Source organism: Phyllostomus discolor, chromosome 1 (genome assembly GCF_004126475.2).
Source record: "Phyllostomus discolor isolate MPI-MPIP mPhyDis1 chromosome 1, mPhyDis1.pri.v3, whole genome shotgun sequence".
NCBI lineage: Eukaryota > Metazoa > Chordata > Mammalia > Chiroptera > Phyllostomidae > Phyllostomus > Phyllostomus discolor.
Window position 1 is genome coordinate 63714283 of NC_040903.2, and position 18962 is coordinate 63733244.

The window sequence follows — 18962 nt, forward strand, 5'->3', positions numbered from 1 at the left end:
AGTATGGGAGGCTTCCCTTTTCTTGAATTGTTTGGCATAGTCTGAGAAGAACAGGGGTTAGCTCTTCCTTAAATCCCTTATAAAATTCTCCTGTGAAACCATAAGGTGCAGGAATTTTGTGTGCCGGGAGTTTTTTGATTACTGCTTTGATTTTACCAGCTGTTATAGGTTTGTTGAGGCTTTGTTTCTTCTTCATTCAGTTTTGGAAGATTATTTTTTTCTAGAAATTTGTCCATTTCTCCCCAGTTTTCAAATTTCTTTGCACATAGTTGTTCGTAGTCATTTCTTACAATCCTTTCTTTTTCTGTGATGTCAGCTGTAATCTCTCCTCTTTCATTTCTGATTTTGTTTATTTGGTTCCTCTGTGTATTTTTCTTGATGAGTCTGCTTAAAGGCTTGTTGATTTTGTTTATCTTTCCCAAGGGATCCAAGAGAAAGAAGGAGGGAAGAAAGAAGGGAAGAAGAGAAAATGAACTGCTGAAATCTTGTTGGGTCAAGACTGTAGTTTAGTGAACTTCATTATGAAATCTGGCTCTAAACAGGTCAGGTAGCTCAAGTCCTTCCATCTGAGTAAAAATATAATTTTCAAAATGGCTTAATGCTTCATGTTACTGGCCATGGTGTTGCACTGGCCTAGGTTTAAACACAAGTATCACCCTACTCTACAAGGCCTTGGAGAAATCTTTGACCTCTCTGAATCTCAGTCTTCTTATCCATAAAATAGGAATAATAATTTCTACTTCTTGAAGTTCTGGAGATTAAATGCACTAATAAGCATAAGGAGTTTAACAGATGATGGCCATCCCATAAATATTAACCCTTCCTTTCCTTTTCTTTGCTATTGGCAGAGAGAGAATGAGTAATGTTCCCCAAGGTCTGGTTAACTTTCACTTATATGTAATGGCAATAAAAAGGCAGTAGGTGTGAAAGAAATTCAGAGCCCAAAAGCTCAGATTAATCATTCTGTTATAATTTTTTTCTTTAATGTCTTTTCTGAAAGCATTAACTGGTAGCCATGGATCCTGCAAACACTGAGCTCTTAATACTGTAACTCTGATGTCTGTTGTCAGCTGTTTGCCAGGAAAGGGCACTGCCTCTTCCTTTGTGCCTGGTGATGAATGTTGCTGTCTAAATCCCACCCCCACTACCGTGTCTTTCTCTCTTACACACACACACAATCCTGAAAAGTGAGAAGAGAAAGGAAAAATTTCATAAAAAGTAAGGAGCTGATACTCTTTGACATTCCCCCCACTCCACAGCTATAATATTAATACTAAGCCAGCCACCAAATAATTGCAAAAGGCAACATCCATTTTAATTAAAATATTATCATAGGAGCTCTTGATTCAGAACATAAACTATCTTCTTGCTGTTGAACAAATTCAACTCTGACATTAGTGCAATCAAAAGAAGATAAAGCAAAACAAAGCCCCAAGTATATCTAAAATAAGATATTGTTACTGAATCTCCCAGCTTTCTTTTCCACAAAAGAAACACAATTCTCCTAATTGCCTCAGCCGGAACACGCCATGTTATCTTTCTTCTCCTTTGTGTCTCCATCTAGTCCATAGGAAACTAAATTAATTCTTCCCTTATAAATGTCTTTCAAAGAAAATCTGGTTTTCTTTTCTCACTCCCATTATCCTGTAAACAATACCAAATCTGGATTTCTCACTTTACATCTGAAAACCTCCACAATGTGGTGGTACAGAAAGCTTCCCCCACCCCCTTCACATCTCAGCACTGCCAACAGATTCACTGAAAAAACAACACCAACAAACCACTGCTTGTACCAAGTCTACAGAGAAAATTCCTAGAGCCTGTGCAGCTGTCCACCTCTGCTGACCCTAGCGAAGCCCTTTGCTGCCCTTACTCTTTCTCCAGAGACCCTTATGCTCACGAGCCTTGCAGTTTGTACTCTCGCTACCTTCTCTTCTCTGTTTACTTGTGTCTAGCATTATGTCTACCATGTAATACTCACATATATATATTGGTTTATGAATGAATGAATTAGCCCATCCTTCAGACCATCCAAATAGAAAGCAAATCCCCCACAGAGTCAGTTCACATACCCATGTGCCATGCCTTCACTTAATAAATATGAATTTTGGAGGAACGTAATATTATGACAAATATTTTGAGGGGTAAACTATTTTATTGTCTTAATAGATCATTTTCTATTTTAAGAGAATTTTACAAGAAGATAGCTTTAAAAGTAGAGGCGTATATTTAACATGGCACTTTAGAAGTATTTATTTTTATTAATCTTTGACACAGTAAAACTAATGTAAGCAGTGAACCAAAACTCTGTCAGAAAAGAACAGATTGAACCTTATGAAGGATGTTTGGTGGAGTCTCAAAGACTAGAAATCCGTTGGCAAGTTTGGTTTATGACTAAAAAGTCCTTAACATAGAATGTTGGCTTTTGTATTGCATATGGAACATTGGTTTGTCAGAGGCAATTTTTAAACATTACTTAATCTGAGGTAGGCCTGTTTGGGCATTTCATACCAGTTCCAAAGTGAACTTCAAAAAAAATTAATGTTGTGACCTCAGGTAAATTACAGATTTTTTTTTTACTTAACATGTCAACTAGTAAAATTGATCCAAAGACTACTCTTTTTATATAATAATCTTTACATTTAAATAGACCAAATTATTTAATTTTTATTTTTTAATCACAAAAATGGTCCATGGGCTTTAAAAAATAAAATTATAACCATACATGTAGAATCTCCCATATCTTACCCCAACCAAATGCCCAAAGCAGTGAGCTTTAAAGCAGCACATCAAAAATAGTGGTATGAGACACAATTATTCCAGTTTCTTTAATATTATGCAGTTTAATAATAAATTGTAGCCTCAACAAATAAGGATTTTTAACTAGAGCCAATTAATATAAGCTCTTTTAAATTTTGTTTTAGATAATTTTGTACTGCAAGCTGACAAGCCTGGGTTAACTTTCTGTGCTGTTACCTTCCTTTAACATAATATTACATGGCAAATGAGTCAGAACACAAGTGAGCAAGTAGTAGGAGTAAAGAATCATTCTTAAGTTTTGCAAAGCAGATTTTGAGGAAGTGGTGGCTATTTTCAGTAACTTTTTACTTAAAATTATTCTTTAAATTATCATATTGTGCTATCACTTCATATATTACACTTGCTATGTTTATTTTGACCTATTGATGGTGGATAATATAATCTGCAATGAAATGATCTATATGTGACTCTGGGGTAGGGACTTGTATGTACAGTTCATGGACTATAAAACGCCACAAGACGGTTGAGAAGATGAAATGAAATAATAGCCGTCAAGAACTAAGATTGCTTTGAACGTAGCATACTTATTATTATTATTTTATTTATTATTATAAGGGTATATCTGGCTGTTTTATTTATTTTATTTTATTTTTTAGTTTTAGACAATCTCAAATGAGGTACGTTTCTTATCTTAATGAATAAAATCTGAATCAGTATTATTCACTCCATAACATAGATCAACATTTCAATAAAAAAAGAAAGAAAAGTATGCACAAAGACATATACACTTTAAAACATTTCATTTTAAAATGATTTTAGTATTATGATTACTGTGTTTTTTTAATGGAGTTTTTGAGCCATGTTCTCCAAACCCAGCGGCTCTAAATTATGCTCAGTTTAACCCTTGTATTTATTATTTGTGGTTTTTGAGCAACCGTCATGTTGAAAGATAAGGACAGCTGAGCCCTGTACCCCAACGGTCCTGGTGGCATTGGCCCCAGTCTTCAGTCTGGGGGCTTCCAAACATTCTGCGGCCCTGAGAGCTGAGTCTAATCTTGAACGGCATAATTATTAGACAGAATTATTATCTTGATGTGACATAAGTAAAAGCCTCTGAATTATGGTTTTTGTAGTCTTTTTACTAAAATATAGCATACATATAGGAACATTCCCAAGTCATGAGTATTCAGTGCGATGCATTTTCACGTAATTAATGCACATGTCTAGAACCAGTACTCAGGTTAAGAAAGAAAACATTGTTGTCACCTTAGAAGAATTCTTCAGTCCCCTGCACCTTTCATTAGCCACCATCAAAGAAAATCACTATTAAGAATTTTAACACTATAGATTAGTTTTCCTATTTCTAAACACACCATGCTAGATACTTTTTTGTATGCTATCTATCAGTATTTTGTTTGGAAGTTTCCTCCAAGTTGCTATGTGTAATTGTATTTTGTTCATTCTTGTTTCTGTGTAGTATTTCATTGTATGAATATACAAGTTATCTGTCTATTCTGTTCATGAACATTTGGGTTGTTTTACTTTGGGGATAATTACACAGAGTGTGCCTATGATCATTCTTGTACATGTCTTTTGGTAAACATGGTTACATTTCTATTGGGTATCTAATGGGTATATACCTAGGAGAGGAATTTACTGAGTCACAGGGTATGATGTTCAGCTTTAGTAGATACTCTCAAACAGTTTCTAAAGTGGATGTGCCAATTTCTGTTCCCCAAAACAGGGAGAATTTTAACTTTTTCACTTCATTTCCAATACTTGGTATCATTAATCTTTTTATTTTTTGCTATTCTAGAGGGCTCATAGTATTAAGGCCTCTAAAGGGCTAAGTTTATTATCCTATAGTCTAACTAGTTAGCTTAGCCCAATGCATTGGACCTTGGAAGAAGACTCAATATTCCCAGGCCACCATAGGAAATACACTCAATAATATTGTAATAATTGTGTATTGTGTCAGGTGGGTACTAGACTTATTGGGGGGATCACTTCATGGGTTCTGTGGATGTCTAATTGCTATGCTGGATACCTGAAACTAATACAATATTGAATGTCAACTGTAACTGAAAAATAAAAAATAAAGAATAAAAATATTACAGTAACCAGACTATCAACATTTCTGCATGGGTTTCCAGAGAACAATGCAAAGAAAGCCAGATGGAGCTGGCTGAGTAGTGAGTTGTATTGCAAAAGTGAATCCTGTGCTTAGAGAACCCAACTCTTTTGTAGTAGACAGTAAGCAATCCCACTTTGCTCCAGAAGAAGACACTGTCTCTATCTTCCAAGGCTGTATATTATACAAACATCTTTGAAAATGCAGTCTGAAACAAAAAGTAGGCTTTCAAAGCAGAGCACGACCTCTGCTTGCAACACATGCAGAAGCATGAGAGACCTATGGTGTCACTGGTAGTGTTAATGCATTATGGTTTTGATTTGTACTGCACTGATAACTGATAAAGATGAACACCTTTTTGAAGTTATTGGCCATTTGTATGTCCTCTTTTAAAAAGTGCATATTCAAGTCTTTTTGCCTATCTTTTTATTGGATTGTCTGGTTATTGTCTTTTTCTCATTTATTTGTGGAAATTCTTTACATATTCTGGATACTAGTGATTTGTCTGATATATATTTTGCAAATATTTTCTCCCACTCTGTGGCTTGTCTTTTCATGTTCTTAATTGTCATTCACTAACTGTAGTATTGGTCCAAATATAGGTAATAAAGTAGCAAAAAAAATTAAGAGTCCAGAAACAGACCCACATTTTTTCAATGATTTGATTTTCTGACAAAGTGCATGGGAGGAGAAGTATTATCTTTTAAATAGTGGTTTGTGTCAATTGGACATACATAGAAAAATAAATATTAAAACACTTAATCTTGATTGCTACTTCATACATCATATAAAATCAAATCTAGATAAACCATCAATATAAATATAAATATTAAACAATAAAGCTTTTAGAAGAAAACATAGGAGAATATCTTTGTGACTCAGGGCAGTCAAAGATTTATTGATACATTAATCATAAAGAAAAGATTAGTAAATTTGATTATACTAAAGCTAAAACTTAGAGTTATTGAACTGAATCTCTCATAGGCATAAAATTTAAAGAAAGTTCATTTTTATGGATACATGTCTTCTACCAGGCCTCTTTCTAATACCTCAGCAGACTTCGATTCTAAGAGAATGAAGAAGGTATAAGAAGCTACTTACAACATCAGAATGTAACTTCAAGAGAATAGAAGACAGGGCATTACAACAGTAGAGACTTCATATACGTTGCTAAAGGGAGAGAAAACCTAGAAACCTAGATAGTTTCTCACTAGTGGGTTCAATGTTTTTCCCCTTGCAGCAGTGACCAGAGGAATAAATACATCTACTGATTTACTGACCTGCTGTCAATGTACTTAATGTACACATTGCACGTCTGGGCCAGGCTTTTATTGCATAGAAACACCTCACACAGATTAAATGGTGTTTCTTCTGAGGATGCTTACCAACTGGAAAAAATATCTGAACACCATTAGAAATCAAGACTGTTTAGTGATTAGCCAGGGTGAGTTTTCTGCGAACTCAACAAAGCTTAAGCTTTGGGATCTATGAGAGGCTTGAACCTTTACTAAGAATCTGGGACAGTCTCGAGTGATTTTATATTTGCAGTTTTATATTCTTTTTATTATAGAAGACCCTTAGAATTATGTAATCTCCAGGCTCTAGATACCTTTGTCAGTCCCTGGTGGCCAGTTAACCCTTCCACTTCGTAGGCAGCAATGCTTCTCTTAAGTGGATTAATTGTGTGCTTTCTCCAAACTGGTGTCTTTTGACTATCTGTAATTCCCACTTCCCCATGAGCTCAGCACTCATAAGATGATGGCTCCCCTGGTCACTTGGGCTTTCAGCTGGACTTCAGATTCTCGCACATTACAAACTGCCTAGTTGCGTCAGTATTTTGCCATTAAAGTACAAGAGTAGTATAGGGATTGACCCAGCATGTCCTTTTTCACTGGACCCCGCCATGAATCCCTGATCAGCCTATGAAACTATGGCCCTGCCTAAGGGGTCTAGTCCAGGTACATGAGGGTCCCCAGGACACAGCACCCCTGCCTTCTTCTTCAACAGGGGCTCTGTTTGCCAACTCTCATACACACTTAGGATATCAGAAGTTAATGCAACAAAGAACCACAGCTTTGGAGTGAAAGTTGAGAGACTGAATTATGGGGCATGCAGAAATTTCATTGCAGAAATTAGATAATGATATGACGAGAATCTGTAACTTTCGAGTTTGTAAGAGAAAGTTCCAGATCCATAGACATTTGGCATCAGCTTGTGTTCTCTGAGCCAAAAGTCAGTCTCAGAATCCCTGAATTAGGGACATCTTAAAATAACCCCAGACAAGCTCTTCTGTGGAGTCCATGGTGACCCTGGACTCCTGACATGGAGGAACAGGGGGATGACCGATTTTCCCAGAGCAGCCGTTTCCCGTGTGTGCCATTCATTCCTGGTCTCAAATTCATCACAACTCAGAAACACTGCTAATCAGTGAGACATACCAATTATTGCTAAGTTATTCTGAAGGTAGTTTAGCAGTAGTTCAGAAGATACTTAATTACCAGAATATGTCAGGAAGAGGAGTTTAGAGTGCACTTCCACACTAGGCCAGTTCTCACCCATGTTTAGAGCAGGCTATCTAGACATGGGACAGAAAGAGCCCTAATTTAGCAACACAAATCACATTAAAGTTTTATAAGGAGAATAAAAAGTTTGTCCCACGGAGGAAATCAGTCCCTGTTGTGGGGGTGGACAGACAGTTGGGAACGCAGGAACACAGCCAAAGAGAGGAAAACACTGCAGCCTCAGAAGAGGGGGAGGGAAAGTGGGCCGGAAAACCACCCTCCTACTTGCAGTGAAGCCACCAGACAGAAGACTTTGGTTGATTTACCCTGAAAACTTCCCAATCACATGTGTGGAGGAGAAGGGGATGACGGCATTTCCCTCACTGCCTGGTTTAATTTGTCAGAATGTACTGTAATGAAATGAAATGAAATGAAATTTCTATGATGTTTCACAAGTCTGTTTCTCCCTGTGTCCCCTGCTTCCCTCCCCCACCTCCTATCTCTCTCTCCATCCCTCTTATTCTCTCCTTCTCTCCTTTCTCTCTCTCACCTTTCTTCTTGTTCTTGCTATCACTCTAGCTCTTTTCTTTTTGTCCCTACTGCTATCTCTCTTCTTTTCTTAATGAAAATGTTGGGTGAACTACACAGTGTAATATGAAAGAGAGCAGGAAGAAGAAAAATATGAGAGTATGTATTTTTTTCTTTTCTACATAAATGAATGAGTAAACACTTACATACACACTCACTGAACACCAACCATGAGGAAAACAAAGATAAATCTTGATCCTGTTAATACAGATGAACTAATCAAGCCAGTGCTTATGTGTAAGTTAGACCTCTATCTTCTCACCTTCTCAAAGATGTCGGTCCAGGAATTTTCTCATTTCTCCTCTATTTCATCCATCTTCACCCCTCTATCTGGATCATTCCCATCAGCACACAAACATATATTTATTTTAAAACAAACAAGAAAACAAACAAATCAACATATTCCTCTCAACCCTCTTCCTTTAACTCTAGTTTCCAGCCAATATCTCTGTTCCCCTAAGCAAACTTCCTAAAAGGGCCTGTTAACGCAGCTGCCAATTCCTTTCTCCTCTCTGTTCTATAAAAATTGCTCTTGTGTCCCAGTGCACATCTTATGATCAGTTCTTGACATAACCACTTGATGACTTCCAGGACCCTCTTGTGGGTTCCCTTACACCTTGCTGGTGGCTCCTCAGTCTCATCTGCTGACTTGCCCTTGTGTCCTGAGCATTTTATGGAGAAAGGGGCCAGGTTCTCTTCCCTAAACTCACTCTTGTGGCCCTCTCATCCAGTCATGTGGCTTAAAAATCATCTCTATAGCAACGATGTCCACATTTTAACCTCCAATATAGATTCCTCTGCCATACTAGTTCAAATACCCAAATTCCTACTTGACATATCTACTTGGATAGAGAAGAGATAGATCTATATCTACGTGGTGTCTACTTTGGACACCATGTCCAAAACAGAGATACGGATACTCTCCAACTTACCTCAGCCGAAGTCTTTCTCATTTAGAAAGATGTTTATAGAAAGCCTGACCTTCTAGTTGCTCACAGGAAAACTCTAACAGCCAATCTTGACTTCTCTTTCTCAAATTCCTGTTGACTCTACCCTCAGCAGATATCCAGAATCTGACCACTCTTTACAATTTGAAATCTTATTCTCCTGGCCCTAGCCACCATAATTTCATCTCGATTACTGTAACAACTTCCTAACAGTCTTCAGTTTTTCTCCTCCTTGTATCCTTACAGTCAGTTCTCACACAGCCACCTGAGGTGATCCTTCTAAAATGTTAAGTCATATCATGCTAGTCTGTGCTTAATAACCTGAAGTGGCTTCTCATGTCATGTTGGGTAAAAGCCAAGGCCTTTTCAACTTCAAGAAACTCTATGATATGGTTCCCATAATGTCTCAAATCTTCTCTCTGGCCCTTGTCCTCTCACTCCTTCTACTTTAGCCAGGTAGCACTTCCTTGGGGCCTTTACCATGATGTGACTGTCTCATCTTTCTGGATACTCTTCTCCTAGGTACATCCGAGGCTAATTCCTCCACCTCTTTCAAGTTTTGCTTGAATCTCACCTTCTCAATGAGCCAAACTAGTCCACCTAATCTAAAATTGCAATCTGCCCCTTAGTACTCTAGATCCTCTGCATTCTTTCATATTCTTCCATGATTCCTATGAGCTTACATAACCAGTGATTTACTTATTTAGAATGCTATTGTTTATTGTCTGTGTCCCTGACCAGAATGCAAGCTTCTTGAAGGGCAAATATTTTCATGTTTTGTTCACTGATGATTTTTAAGTATTTGATCACAGCCTGACATGAAGTAAAAGCTCAATCATCATTTACTAAATTAAGATTTCTATCTTTGAGGAGCTTGCATTCTAGTAGAAGAGACTGTACAGGAACATAGTGTGCTCTGAGTGCTTTGAAAATACGTACAAGGGAGTCATCTACTGTGCTGGAGGTGGGGATTGGGTGAGAACTTCAGAAAAAAAAAACACAAGGGATATCAGAGCTAAACCTCAGGCATGAATAGGTAAACCTGAAAAGCTGGAGCAGAGGCCAAGAGAAAGGGAAGAAACTCCAAACTAGAAAGTTCAGCATGTAAACAGTACAACAGTGTGAAATTATAAGGTCTGTTGGTTGAAGAAGGGCCAAAAAAACTGAAACGTAAGGGTTGCTGTCCTCTGTTGCCTTTCTTTACCCATTCATCCCTCAGTAACCCTGCCTTCTAGAACCATTTTTGGGTTTTGGTTTGTTTATTCTTCTGCTTAAATACTAGACTCTGTTGTATTGACTGATTATAACTGTAATTTCTGAATTGAAGAAGTATAGAGAGAGCAAAATTTTCTACCTGAGATGAGATGAAGAAGACACCCAGAGAGAAAGATCCAGAGGGTGAATGGAGCTGGGGTGGTGGTAGGGGTGGAGCCAAAAGAGGAAGAAACTGGGGAGCCTTTGGGCGACTGCCACAAAGATGGAAGTTTAGAAAGAAATTATTTCTTTGAGTTTTTCCAAGTGCTTTCTTTCTTTACCAGAAAACTCTAATAAAGAACAACATGGCAGGCAATAGTTTTTGCAGTTAATTTGTGTTGGTTTTTGGTTAAACAACCCTAAACACTCCTAGAAAGAAATGAGAGTTGATTTAGAAGTAGACTTGATAGGGGAGTTTACTTAGGAGTTCAGGTTCAGTATGATTTTGAGATTATTAAGCTAAAGGATTTGGGTAGATGATGACCCTACTAGCCAATGAAAGGAATGCAGGAGGAACATGTTAGCAACTAAGAGAGGGGCTTAAAATAATGTATGTAGATTTTAAATATTGATTTTGAAAAGACTAAGGGACATGTCTAACTAGCCACTGGAATACAAAACTAAAGCCCAGGACAGCTGGAAATAGAGATTTTGGTGTTATCATTAGACACGTGAATGTTGAAACAATGAGCGTGGATAGATGTGATCACCCAAGGACAGTGGAGAAGAAAACAAGAGATCCAAGGACAGAGTGAGGAGAGGTGGCTGAAAAAATGAAGCCAGGGAAAAGATACAGATAACTGTACAAGCAAAAGAACATACAGAAATTGTATCCTGAAAACCAAGAGACATTGTAGAATTATTTCTCTCTCTCTTTCTCTCTCTCTCTCTCTCTGTCATGATCACTCCCTTTTATAATCAAATGAGCTCAAGTCTAAGCACTAAAGGTTGAGAAAGAACGTTCACACTTTTGTCTATTCACCCAAAACCTTCTTCACAGCCGAAGCTAACTCCAGTGTGCCAGATCCTTTGCAGGGAAGCAGAAATAACAACGGACATTGGTTCAGGGCCAGTTACTGAACTAAGGTTGTCTACAGATTATCTCATCTAATGCTCACAACAACTCTATGTGGGTTTAAATTTTTCATTAAAAGTGCAAAAATGTAACTCGAACATTTAAGTAATGGCCAAAGACCTAAGATCTGGGCAAGCAGCCAAGCTGGGATGTAAACCTGAACAGATCATCTGCCTCGGGCCCTGCTTTGCACTGCACCTCCGTGAGTTTCTATGAAAAGATTAAGGAAGCTCACTTAATACATTTTCTTGCTCAAAAAGTTAGAAGATCAAAAACAAAATTTTAAAATCCACAGTGATAGAGAAAGGCAATGATCCTAATTAAGAACATATCTCAGTGTAATAATAAAAGAGGTTTTAAAGCATGAATAAATTACAAAGGGGCCATAGTAATATAAATAATTCCAAGTGTTGGAGAATATTTATTTATTTTATTAGAGACAGAGAAATACACAGATTTGAAAAACACTCAAAAAAGAAAGCTGGTCTTCATTCCTTTCCTGTAGGTCATTTCTGGCTCGCTCTCCTTCCCTGTTGAACTGCTAATCCAGATAAATGTTTAGTCACTTTCACTTTATCAGAGAATGTCAGAGGACCTGCACTTGAGTCCCCACTACACGTCCAAAAAAGGATCACCTTTCCTGTGCTGTGCTGGCTATTTCTGATAGCAGAACCTTCGGACACATGCTTCACTGGTCCCATGGTCTAACTCTGCTTTTAGAAGGACATTTTTCAGTTTAAATAAATTAAGAGCAATTTAACTTCATCTGTTATTAAAGATTCTGAGATTTTTTTCAGCCCCCAAAGTGCACTGTATTTATATGATTTTACCTTTCAAGACTAAATTGAGTTGTGGATTTTTGGATGGCCTTAAACATACTCAATTGGTTACTGAATAGCACCACCCTTGTGGGTGAAACAAACTGGTGGGAAGGCCAGTCATTGTAAAATCCTCTATAGTCCGGATCATAAGTGGTCTAAAAATACCTCTCAATTTTTTATGGTGTAGGAAATATGGTAAGCTATATTTCAATTTCTTATCAAATATAAATCAATATAAAGAATAGATTTATGTAGTTTCACTAATACTTAAATGCCTCACTCTTTTAACATCCATCTTTTCAACTTTTTCTTTCTTCCTAAGTCACAAAAGATAACAAAAGTTCACTTCTAAAAATAAAAAAAAGAGAGAGAGAGAATGGAAAACAAAGATGCCAGGCCTCCACCTTTGCCCTCCAATCTGATTATAAAAACTGACGAAAGCTGAAGGACATTTCTCCCTAGTCACTGTAGGTAGGCAGAAGTGCATTTGCTGGAAGTCAGGAAACTGGGCTTCGTTTCTGAATTTATTCAATAAGTAATTGCGTGACCTTGGACAAGGAATAGGCCTTGGTTATACAAGGTAACACAGCAAATTTATGCATTTGTTCAACTAGTCATTCCACAAACATTTCCTCACCTGCGGTGTACTAACTACTTGCTGGAACTCAAAGGTTTGGGTTGGTGGCGGTAGATCTGTGTATGTACGTGATGCCTCACAGAGCAAGCCTTGCTTCGCAGCCTCCACCTCTCTCCTGCAACAGCAAGTCCACCTGAGGTCTCCACTCTGTCACTGAGAAATAGCAAAAGGGGTATTCATATATTTCAGTTTAAACCTTAATAAAAATAAATGATAAAATGAATATTTTAAATGAAATTACCACAAAAGTATTTTCTAACGTTCACCCTTTCCCTCATATTTTTATTTATGTATTGGTTACAGTAAAGAAGACAAAAATGGATGTCATGTAAAACACACAAGAAAGTTTGGAGAACTAACTTTTCCCTCTTCTTTTCCCTCTTCTTTTCATACTGGAAGTTAGTGAATTTTTTACTTAAGACAAATCCAGAACCAAGGGAAAAATTCCAATGTGAAGATTTTATTAAAAGATAGTTATAGAGATTTGGAGCCATGGACATGCTAAGACAAAATAAACTAAAGCATAAAAACAAAACCAAAAATGTTGGGAGGAGTTAGGTAGGTATATTCTACTCAAGTATAAGAGAAATATATTTTGAGCTAAGCAATGATTACCACAATTTGATTATTACTGAGAAAAGACACTTTAGTCTTGTTCAAAATGGTATTATGATTTATAGGTTTCTAACTGAAGTTTTCTTTAACTGAATTCTATTACCACAGAACAAGCACAGTTGAATGGAAAACGAAAATCCCTTCAATTCAGTAATCAATGTCTTTGACCCAGCATCCCGCTGAATGGTGATTATTGTAACTTTAGAAAAATCACATAACCAGGAAGAAACACTAGCCCCTGGAATTCTACTCTTGCAGCTCCAAACCTGCAAACTGTCATTCAAGGTACCTGTCTGGTTTTTGCTTACTCTCTTGGTCTCAACTGTACTTCTTACCTTGCATCACCTGTATTCCTCAATTTACCTCAAAGACCTTTGGGTTAAATTATGGCTATGCTTTTGATGTTATTAAAAATGACTAATTTATTTTTTAAGCTTTAGCCAACAAAGTTGTATTACTAAAGTGGCTCGTTCAAGCAAGTAATATTGGTCAGAAGGCACAGAATACAAATGTAGCCCAAGTTGTGTTGCTATTCTGGACACCTCTTAATGATACAGAATGTCTCTGTAATGAGGGGCTGAAACATTAGGCCTCACCATTCACCACGTGGTATCTACATGTCCAAATTGTTAGAGAGACATCTTTAAGCACTAGTCTTCCAAACAACGGTTTAGGTCTGCACCTGAAGGAAGTCTAGTGCCCCAATTCTACAACAGCAAATATCTGTGGTAAATGCATCACGACCAGGATATGCCCTGTTTTTCACACCAACAAAACAAATAGGACCTATCATCACAATCAGGAAGAAGACCAACATTTTCATTATCCAAATTTGGGCATTTTGACCTTTTCTATAATTACTTGTTTACCAGACCCTTCCTCCTGCTAGACTGGAAACTTCTTTAGAACGTGATTTGTTTAATGTTATATTCTCAGTGCCTATACTGCCTGACAAAGAGTAAATGCTCTATAACTATTGAATAAATGGCACTTTTGGTAAAAACTTGTAAAAGCCGTAAGCAATGGTCAAATTCAGAGAAGGATTCTGAAATCTTCCCTCCTAACATCTTAAAGAGAATTTTTCATTTTCTGTATATACAAGTACAGGCCAGGCCAGCAGAGGGCAGTATGACAGATTATGTAACAACTAATTTGACACAAAACTTTTTATAAGACACTGGGATACAGAGAGGTTGTTGGCGTGAGACATCAGGCTATTGACATTTGCCTTTACAGAATATATAATGTTCAATCATTCAAAAAATAGTTTTGATACTTGGTGCCTATGTCCAGTAGGATATTCAAGAAAGAGGGAACCGCCAGTTTCTGGCCAATGCCCACGTCAAGGGGAGGGCATCGCTTTCCTAAAGTGACTTGGGTGCCTCAGGACCATGAGATGCACGGGCAAATGGCCATCCCAGGTTAACATACTGTCATGTGTCTCTTCAACAGAAAGCACTGCCCAGGCTGTAAAGAGAGACGCCATGCTCATGAAAACAGGACTAAAAACAGAGCAGGTTACTTCAAGCTGTCCTGACTGATGGAGTGGGTATCTGACAAAGGGAAAGACAAAAGGTGTTTATTTTCCCTGCCACAAACATCAGAAATCACTAACATTTTTGGCAACAGGGGAGAAAATGCAAATCCTTGGTGTAGTTCACCCTCTTAATCCTATATGCCCATTCATTTTCTAGAACATGTGGAAGTGTTTTGACCATCGTTTTGGAACAGAGTACCAAAGGCCATTCTGAAAGCAACCAAGGGTCTGGAATTTTATTGCAGTATTATTAATTTACAATCACTCCTAACAATTAAGCATTTTTTACTATTTTATTTTAGTAACTGGAAATATTTTAAAAATCGGACGTGTTGAAAACAATGTACCTTTTTGAGCACCCCTTAGTACCCTCAATACAGTAAACATTTATGTCTTATCTACAAAGTGTTATGTACTCTACTAGTCCCATTTTTTCCTGCCTTCAGGGAACTCTGTCTAGTTCCTTAACACCTATAATGAGTTTATAGAAAATAGAAGCTGAGCTGATGGAGTCACTGTGACCCTCTTGCTCCCTCAAGATTTAATGTTCCTGGCACTTAAAAACTTTTAGCAACATTTATTAATTTTTTACTAAGGGCCTAGCCTTTGGAAGTGACTAAAAGAAGCTTAGAACTTAAGTCTTAGGGAAATTCTGCAAACTCAGAGGCCAAGAATTAAAAGATATGGAGTCCAAAGTTGCTTTTCCACAATATTGAGAGTATACCGTGATGGTTTATTTTAAATGTCCACTTGATGCAGCCACAGAGCACACAAATATATGGTCAAACATCATTCTGGGTGTGTCTGTGAGGGTGCTTTGGAGGAGGTCAGTATTTGAACTGGTAGACTGAGAGTAGAGCAAATTGCTCTTTGTAAAGTGGGTGGGCTCATCCAGTCCGTTGAAAGCCTGGCTAGATCAAATAGGTTGACTCTTCCATGAATAAGAGTGAATGCTTTCTATCTGACTGCCTTTAAGCTAAGACATCATTTTTTTTTTCTGCCTTCAGGGTCGAACTGCAATATTGGCTTCTCTTGAGTCTCAAGCCAGCTGGTTTGTGGACTACAATTAGATCGCCACTTCTCCTGGAGAACCCTGACTGGTACATGTATCCAGGGTGGAGGATTCATTTACTACCTATGCAAGAGGAACTCAGCATTCCAGTTTCAGATTAAAATTGAATAAGGCAGTGACTTGGGGAAAATAGAATGGCATTTTCTTCCCATAATCACCATAATGAACCTACTTTAATAATTAAGAATACCATGTACCAAAATAAAATCAACCTCTAGAGTTCATCCATAAAATATAAAGGAGATTTTTCTCTATTAAAAACTAAAAGAATTTGAAATGAAGTCAATCTGGCTTTAGGAGTTTTGTTTCATTTTGTTTTTCAAACCAGCACAGATTTTTAACAGGTTGATGTTCTGAACTTTTTGTTTAGTGTAGAGAGAATTGATAGTCTTAGTTCAAGCAACAGAATGAAAAAGTTAGCAGAGTGAATGTATTCCACAAAGTCAGCTAATGTCCCCCAAATTAATGATGCCCCCCAGTCAGTTACACCTGAATTAGGTTGCCTGAAACAGAACTTTGACTTGACATCTATGAGAAACAACTTTATCTGTGTGTATGTGTGTTCGTGTATGCAGTGTGAGTTGTGTGCATGTGTTGGAGCAAAGAAGGGGCTGGAAGGCTTTTCTTTGCCCAGTCAGAAGTCTCTAAAGAATAACTGAAGACATGAAGAATTATCTTAGCACTTACACACACTCTTCTTCTTATGGGAAAGGCTATAATGTTATTCCAGTTTCTGATACTTATTTTATGTTTTTCTGAAATAGAGAAATGTTTTTCTTTAAAAAAAATCATCCCTGTTTCTGAGAAGTTGTAGATTTTTCAACATTCACTGAAATGTCAATGCCCTGGCTGGTGTGGCTCAGTGGATTGAGTGCGGGCCTGCAAACCAAAGGGTCGCCAGTTCAATTCTCTGTTCAAGGTACATGCCTGGGTTGTGGGCCAGGTCCCCAGTAGGGGGCGCTTGAGAGACAACCACACATTAATGTTTCCTCTTTCTTTCTCCCTTCCCCTTTCTAAAAATAAATAAATAAATAAAGTCTTTTTAAAGAAAGAAAAGTCAAAATACCCAGCAATAATTTCAGACAATTTCTAACCTAGAGGAAAATTCTATTTTGAAGAAGGGCATATACTTAGTGATAAAAGGACTTATGGCATTAGATGCTCCTGAATTTTGATCCTAGCTCTATTACTTACTGTATGTGCTTGAGCAAGCTTCCTAACTTCTTTAATTCTTAGATTCCTTAAAAATGGGTTTATAATAGTACCTTCCTCACAGAGTTGTTAAAGAATTAAATTTGAGTCAGGGTGGTAAGAAGCTAGAAAAATTCCTTGGCAAGTGGAATAGGGAAACTGAGACAGCTGAACAAACTGGCTGAGCAATTTATAGCCAGATGCAGAAGGTCATCTCCCTGGATATAACATCTAGGCATCAGTTGTATTTCTGCTCCAGGCCCAGAAAAGCAGCAAAACCAGGTGGGCAAGGCCAGGACTAGCTGCAAGAACTAATGACCCCCTGTCCTTGAACTGGTCAATCATTGGAGACCATGGCCCTGAAACAGCACACGTGAAAAACTGGTGAATATTCTGATGAAACCCTCCCCTGAGACCTCCCCTACAATTCCCACCTGTAAGAGAGAGATAAAAACCTTAAGACAAAGGACATAGAGTGTGCTCTTCCTCTGGGGAGCAGCTGGCACCTTTTCTTTCCCCTCTTCTTTACTCTCTTCTTTCCCCACAGACAACAGACACACATCTCCTAAACTCTAGGGGACCCTGAGACTTGCAATCAGGGGAGCAATGAACAGCTGGCAGCTTGACCCAGACTAATCCCCTGAACATGTCTCCAAGGTCCCTTTTCTCTGACTTCCCAGTGAGCTAAGGCAGCCCAGCCTGGGCTCCCCTGTTGCTTCTATGCTGAGCCCTTCCTTATTATGCTGTCTCAGCTTTAATAAATGTACCCTCACTGTCACCTGGACTCATGTTATGAAATCTTTCCTACATGAAGTAAAAAAAAACACACACTACTGGCTGACCCACTCAGGGCCAGGCCCCGTCTCATCACAAGACATTGTATCTACATGTTTGGTATAGGAGTGGACATGTGGTAAGTGTTCATTAACTGTTAATGATAATACCCTTGTCTGTAAAATAAAGCTTACACATACTATTGTAATAATTATATAATCTAATAAAACTTAATGATATGTTACAATATATTATATTCCCTAACTTCAGAAGTTGCATACCATATTCTCCCCCTCTACTGTCATTTATTTAGTATTTTTAATTGAAAAATTCTGCTCTTTCAAAAACAATTATTTGTGAAATCACAGATTTAATGTGCAAGTTAGGTTTTCTCTAATAAACTACATAAAACTAAAACAATTAAAGATGTTGTCTGTATATCACTTAAAGTCAATTCATGTTTCCCCAACCACCCACATATGACATTTCAGGAATAAAAGAATAACAAGTAAGTGGTTGTAATAGAAACAGATAAACATTAACCGAGAAAGGGTTTGTGCAGGAGGTAGACTTGACCAGAAGCTTCAGGGTGGATAAAATCAGAAGACTCATGCAAGAAACAATGGTAAATGCTTGAACTAATACTATATCACCATTTTGACTGGACCTTCATATACCAACGAGGCAAAGTAATAGGACACAGATGAGTGTCAATGTCCTTCACTCAACTTGTGGGCCCACAGCTGATCAGAGAGAGAATAACGTATGCAGAAAATGATTGGACATTTTACTCTGTCCACTTATGTGGGATGACTGAAAGTTAAATAACACAAACCATAACATCTAATTACTTGCAATAAATACTCTCTACCTCTGCCACTGTCTGGATGTGTGTCCTGGGGAAGTTACTTCCTCTCCCTAAGGCTTTGTTTCCTAATCTGTGAAGTAGGAATAATAGTTCCCTCACAAGTTATTGTGAGGGTTATTTGAGATAATACACATCAAGTGTTTCTCTTTGTGCTTTCGAGTTCTCAGTACAAGGTGACTATTATAATCATT